This window comes from Chaetura pelagica, unplaced genomic scaffold, assembly GCF_000747805.2.
Source record: "Chaetura pelagica isolate M959 unplaced genomic scaffold, ChaPel_1.0 scaffold275, whole genome shotgun sequence".
NCBI classification, from domain to species: domain Eukaryota; kingdom Metazoa; phylum Chordata; class Aves; order Apodiformes; family Apodidae; genus Chaetura; species Chaetura pelagica.
The window spans coordinates 6,258,952-6,265,789 of NW_009953486.1; positions in this window are offsets into that span (position 1 = coordinate 6,258,952).

The following is a 6,838-nucleotide window of genomic DNA, read 5'->3' on the forward strand; positions in this document are numbered from 1 at the left end:
AAGAGCGGATGGGGAGAGGGCACACGGCATCATGTAATTGAGAATTCATGTGCCCTGCCAGGCAGGGTTAATGGGCATTGCCCTGCAGTAAACGGGCTCCTGTGAATCCTTGAAATGTCAAAGTGGAACAAAACAAGATTGTGAACCGGGTCCTTCTGGTGTTAAATGGAGGCTGCAGGGCAGCTCTGAACCCAAATGCATAATTTGTAGACACAGGATGTCATTTGCGATTGCTTACCTCTCATTAAAACTAATCAGAATGGTTTTCTGTGAAAAATTGATTTTTAATTGGAAAAGTGAAATCTGTGAACCTGCTTTATTTTTCCTTGAAAAGCTGGAAACATTTTGCTGGCAACTGATAGAGAACGTCCTTGTTTGTTGATAGTTCCAAAAGCTCTGAATGACCTCTTTTGCCTTCAGTCTTTGGCCAAAATTAGAAATGAAAAATATTTGTTTGCAGGCTTTTGCACAGTGATTTTTGTCAGAAAAGTCTTTCTCCATTTAACAGAAAAAAAAAAATAATAATAAAGGGATGTTTTCATTTGCCAGATTGAGAAGCACAATAATGCTGGTATGCAAACAGGAGGGCAGACTTGTACACTGGGCTTCCACACTTCTCATGATACTTTTCAACAGGACTGTCACCAGCAGCACAAGGTGCAGCAATGTCAGTTTTAATTAAAACCTTTCATTTTACCTACTGCACAGAACAGCTGCAGCATAAACTGAGAAGCAAAGGCACGACAACATGTACAAGTTCAGGTTTTGTTGAACATAAATAGGAGCCATTACTAATGTGAACCCCACACAAAGCTGGTTTGTCCCATAAATTCTAGAAAATGTTAATCACTTCTCCCCAAAATGTTCCACGCAAAGTTTTGCTGCTTTTCAGACAATGTCAGCAAGAAAAACTTTTGTGGGTTTTGGATTTTTTTTTATCAAAAAGCAACTATTTTATGCCCAGATATATGTGTAAGTGGCTTATGAATCACAGATAGGTATAATTACCTAAGTAGCCTACAGAAGTTGCTGAATCTAATCCAGTAACAATCAAATTATAAATTTAAGCTTGCTTCCCAGGCTTTGCAAAGAAAACAACACTTTTTATAGGATGGATAGTAGCTGTTGAGTTTTACTAACTGCAGTCAAACTCCAAAGATGTTTAAGATTAAGGGGCTCCAGGTAACACAGTTATAGGTATCAAGTTCTTTTTTAATAATAGTGTGACTGAACAATTTGGCAATACAGAATCTTAAACCTCCATAGATAGATGGTGACTCTCCCTGTGCCTCTCTGCCCCAGGACTGATCCATGTTCCACTGCCCATCCCTGCCTGCCCATTTCACCTGCTGCTGACTCAGCTCCCACCTCTCCTTAGGATGTTCAGCCTGGTATTTGGAACTAGTCAGTGTAGTTCTCCAACTCCCTTTGCAGTAGACTCAAAAGAAAACTTGGGACGACAGTGAAGCCAGGGCAGAGAGGCTGACACAGGTACATGTGCTTTATGCTCACCCATCACACAGGACAGGCTTTGCCTGGAGCTGAGCACCCATTTGAGTATGTAGAGAATGAGCTGGGTGAGCAGGTGTGATCCTGAAGGAGGTAAGTGATCTCCTTCCCCCTGTCTTCATTGCTGGGGAAGGACATCACAAACCCAGGGTAGAAACTGATCTCCCTGAGGACCCACTATTAAGTCACTACTGCAGGACACCATAAGCTGGTGTGTCTGACAGTCCTTGCTTCATAAATCTGAGCTGCAGCTGTGAGGGTGTAAGCAAAAACACACTTTGAAACAACTGCCATGGAGCAGCCAGCCTGGCCTTGCCACAGCTCCTGAGCCCCACAGGAGAGCAGGCTGGATACTCCCCAACCCCTTCCACCCAAAATTAACCAAGTGAGCAAAGATGGTGCACACAAATGTGTTTCCTGACAGATAGCAAGGAGCATTTACATCAACTGCCCTGTTGTGCAGTGGTGGAGGTGGCAATGCCCTGCCTGGGGAGCTGGTGGCAAGGATCTGAAAATGGCAAAGTCTTCTCTGGGCAGCTGGATTTGAAAGACACTTGCCTCCAGCCTCGCTCCCTCTGCCAAGCCCCCTTTGCCTCCGTTTCCTTTTACATGCAAAACGCAGGTAAACATTTAATTCTCCAAGCAGGGACAGACTGTTAATTAGATAATGATAATCAAGTTATTTTTAATGGAAAAAAAAGTCTGGTGTGCAATGTGTTTTTATTTCTTTGCTTCTTTCTTTTTCAGAGTTTTTTTTTTCTTTGTGAGCATTCCCAGAAATATCCTGGCAAGATGTGCATCTCATTTCCATCAGAATTTTATGAAAACCCCAGGGAACAGCAACTATATTACCCGGTATTACCTTGATATCATAAGCTATAGGTAGCAACTAGTCAAAAGACACAAAGGACCTTTGGAATTTAAACTAGTTAGGTGTTCTGCTTAATACAGCTGAACCAGAATTTATGCTGGCATTGAAGTTTTCAGAGCTAGGCTGTGCTATTTAAAATGGAATTTCACACTAATGAGTCTAAAATAAAATAATGTGTGGAATGAGATTTCAAAGTATACTCAATCGTATCAGTAGTTCCGTACAAACACGAAAAAAAATTACAAATCCAACCTAACAGCACCCTCTTCTGGACACTGACACCCGTGCAAAACATTTTCTCAAAAAAACAGATTTTGCAGCAAGACGTAAGAGCAATGCTGGTCCTAAAGGAGAAAGGGAAAGAAGGTAAGACGCTGTAGATAATGTTTCACATTCCATTTAGCAAAAAAAAACATAGAAAGTATTAGTCTACTTTTATTTTTCTGTGTTTTATATTAAATAATGAAAAATTAACAAAAACAGAGAGCAAATTTGCTTCAGAAGTAGGTCCTAGTTGTTAAAGTTTCATTTTCATCACAGTTTTATAATAACAGTAAGACCTTCCTGTTGGGTCATTCAACAGTTAATTTTTTGTATCCACCTCACTTTTGGTAAATTTCTGAGCTTTTCAGAAAAAGATCCTTTTTTCCACTATGTACATTCAGAAAATAGCTTGTAGAGCTATGTTTTATTCCATAGTTCTTTATGAGCAAATGTGTTTTATGTATTTAATGTTCTGCCTTCTCCAGGAAGATGCTCTTATGTTTCTGATTCTTCACTGAAATAAATTTCTTCCTCAAGCTCACGTTTCCAATGCAAATTTAAAATTTTCTTTCAAGGAATGTACTGCCACACTATCCAAAACTCATGAAGACTGATAATAGATAAATGAATTTGTTACAGGATTTCTGGAAAGCAAACATATATGACCATGGGGAACATTATAATGATGAAGATTTAATTGTAAAATGAAAATGAGTAGCAGTTCAAATAGTTCAGACAGTATTTCTCAAGCAGTGATTTGTGCAGGCAGATGTTATTCTACAGAAGCTTAAGATGTTACCCCCTCATGTTTGTTATCCTTTTCATGATCTTTTCAGTGCCTGAAAAAATGAAGTACCAACATCCTGTGACATTAACTTCATGTCACATGTCACAACCTTTCTTTCAGAAGGGTTATAGAGCTTTTTTTCCAAAGTTCAATAATAGCAGCATTAAGTTGTGGTGCAAACCCAAAATACTTTTAATTATTATTTGACATTGGGACTGAACAAGCTAAATACCTTGATAATCAGAGATCAGTAGACAGAATTTTTTATTCAGAATTCCCTCCAATGCTTTGTAATACAGAAATATGTTTATACATTTCAAATGCAAAGTTCTTTCCACACTATTTCTGACAAGATTTGGAGTCATTCTTCTCTGTGTTATGGCTGATTTAATTAAAACTTGCACACAAAGAAAGTGCCTCATACACTTTATGTTTCTAACAATACCAAATGTAATCTACAGTAAGAAGAATCTACAATAAGAAGAAACACAACTCTTGCTCACTTGAATAATCCCACTAAACTCAGAATAGGACTTTTTTGTAATGAAAACTTGCAGTTGTCAGGAGCTGTAGCTCCAGTGCCCAGGACATGGTACTTAATAAATTACATGCAATTACGAAATAAGAAAAGGAATTTCTCTTTATCGATCATCAGCTAACCTATCTGAAGATATCTTTTAATTTAAAAGTTGGAGAGGTCTGATCTCTAATACCTAAGATATACACAGAAGTCCTCCTTGCTGTCACCTGACAGTAAAACATTCCCCTTCTATGGACCTTTGCACAAGCCATTGTTGTGTGAAGAGGAAGCCCGATAAAGGCGTTTTTGTGGCAAACTGATAAGCACTGTTTGTGCTGAAATCCTGCAGCCTCTTCTGAATGCACAGACCTCGGGAAAGATGGTAAGATTTATAGAGAAAAACTGAAGGAAGAAGATTATTTTTTGTAAGCTTTGAAGTGTATGAATTAATAAATTGTAGTTGTCCCAGCTCTTAGGAACTCCATTCTGTCTAAATTTCAGTTTTGTTTTCTACTTTCCCTCCCTGGTAGAGTTGAACCTGGGAATAGCATCACTCAATGGCTCATTAGTTTGATGAAGTGGCAAAAGTGACTATAGATACAATGGGTACTTCTAGCTCAGAAGCATTTATAGATCTCAAGGGAATTCTGAAAAACACCAGAAAGTCTTTAGGTATTGAATCACAGGCAAGTATTTTGAATCTTTGAAATTTTTTTATATATTCTTCTCTATGAGGATGTCAGAACTAAAATATGGAATATGCTTTTCCCACTTGCTTTCTATTACTTGTAAAGCATTCAAAAGCTTCGAGAATAAAATTACCTCTATGCCCTGCTAGGGAGCAAGCAAAACTCCACTGAGTACCAAGGGAGTCTCTCTGCTGGTGTTGCTTTCCATTTTTAACCCAAATATAATCATAAAAATGACTGAATATTAGACTGGAGCTGTACAATCTCAGATCCAGCATTTATTTGTTATCATGTTTATCCCAGTGGAGTTTTACTGTACTTGTATATTTATACAAAATGGGCTGAAATATATTCCACAAATTAACTAGTTTATTTTCAGGTGTGACACATTCATCATCATAATAATGTAAGTTTGTTTTCAAGTTTGTTCAGATTATGAGAGCAAGCAATCTGCATTTAGGAAAAAAAAAAATATATATATATATATAATTGAAACAGAAATGCAAAGACGTAAGAGGTGCAAGAAGGATGGAAAGGTACAGTACAGAAATGGTTTTCAAAGAAAATAGTGAATTACAGACAACAGATTAAAAAAAACTTACAAAGCTTAAAAAAATCCCAGCAATTTTAGAATAGTTTAGGGATGCTCCCAATTGTGCAAAAATCAGAAGCCCACTCTCAGGGGGAAGAAAAAGAGGCGAAAACATTTTCTTAAGGATAATCAGAGCCTGATACCAGAACAGCTTTTCCATGCAGAAAGCCCCAAGCCCCTGCAGCCTGCCTGTGCACCCCACTCTGCAGGAACAGAACTCAGGTGCACCCACTGGTGCCACTAGTCACTTGTTCCCCAGCACCACTGCAGCTCCATCCCGTACCTGAGCTGTGCTGAGCCAGGCAGTGGGGAGGGACAATTCATGCTGAGAAGCAACTGCAGATCATCGGAAAATCCCTGAGAAACTGAATTCAATCCTGAAATAAGACAGCTAACTTTTCTAATCATAACCATGTATTTTCTATTGTGTGAAAGACATTGCAGCATAGTTGCATAGTTAACCCCACGAAATCCTGAAAATTTCCCCTGTGAGGATTTAGGTCTGGTTTCTGACAATGAATAATCAGATATCTCCACATAAAAATACATTTCTGTTTTCTTACAGTATTCATTTGAGGTTTAATCACAGTTGTCAATGTGCTATTTCAGTGAATAATATTTTCATGTTGAGTTATTTTACAGTTCATACAGCAGTACGAAATATCTTAAGGTACTAACTGATTATTTAGACTTTATTTATTGTAGAGAAAAGCAACTACATTGAAAATATTGTATAAATAGCAAATACATTAAACAGCCAAATCCCTACCTTGCATTATGAACAGAAATGACATTACTTTAAAACATTTGAAAAACATCATCATAATTATATGTTATCAACACAGAGACAGATTACCTATTATTTTAACATAATTAATTTGAGCTCAGTACATTTATGTTGCTGTATGTCATTATCCATCAATATAATTATGAAATGCTAAAAATTGGGGTTTGAATATTCGAGTTACTTTAATTGACTGGGTGGTTTTTTTCTCTGAATCCATCACTCATTTGTCTCCATCTTCAACGTCTGAAATTTTTAATTACAATTTGCACTTCTTTTTCTGTCTGTCCCCTAGGCCACATCCCAGTCTTGCTTGTGATGTTTTCGCACCAGGGCCTTCAAGAGAGAAAAGTTTTCCCTCTTCAGTGACCACAAGCTTATAACCAAGTTTATATTATTTTACTGCAATAGTTGGGGTTTTTTCATCTCTTATGGGTATGTTCTTCTTAATTTACACTTTCATACCTATGTTTTCTGTCATTTTTTTCTCTGTTAAACCTATCATACTCCATACCCAGTGTGAAAGGCAAACAAAATGATAAAGGGTATAAAATTTTAAAGGGCTTTCTCTGTGTCAGGATTTGTTCTCTGTCTAGCTCAATGGAGAACTCCCTTCCCAGTCCTTCAATAGGTCTGGGTTTGGTTTTTATTCCTCTGAGCTTGCAAGGTAGGATACGTTGCCCATGTGTGATCTCAGATGACAGGGGGAGTAGATGGAAGCTCTGTATGAAGGTAAAAGTCTACACGTTTCTTGTCATACATGTCTGTCTGTCTCCAGGAAAGCACTGAGGCCACAGCTGTCCCCTGCAGCACCCAGGAATG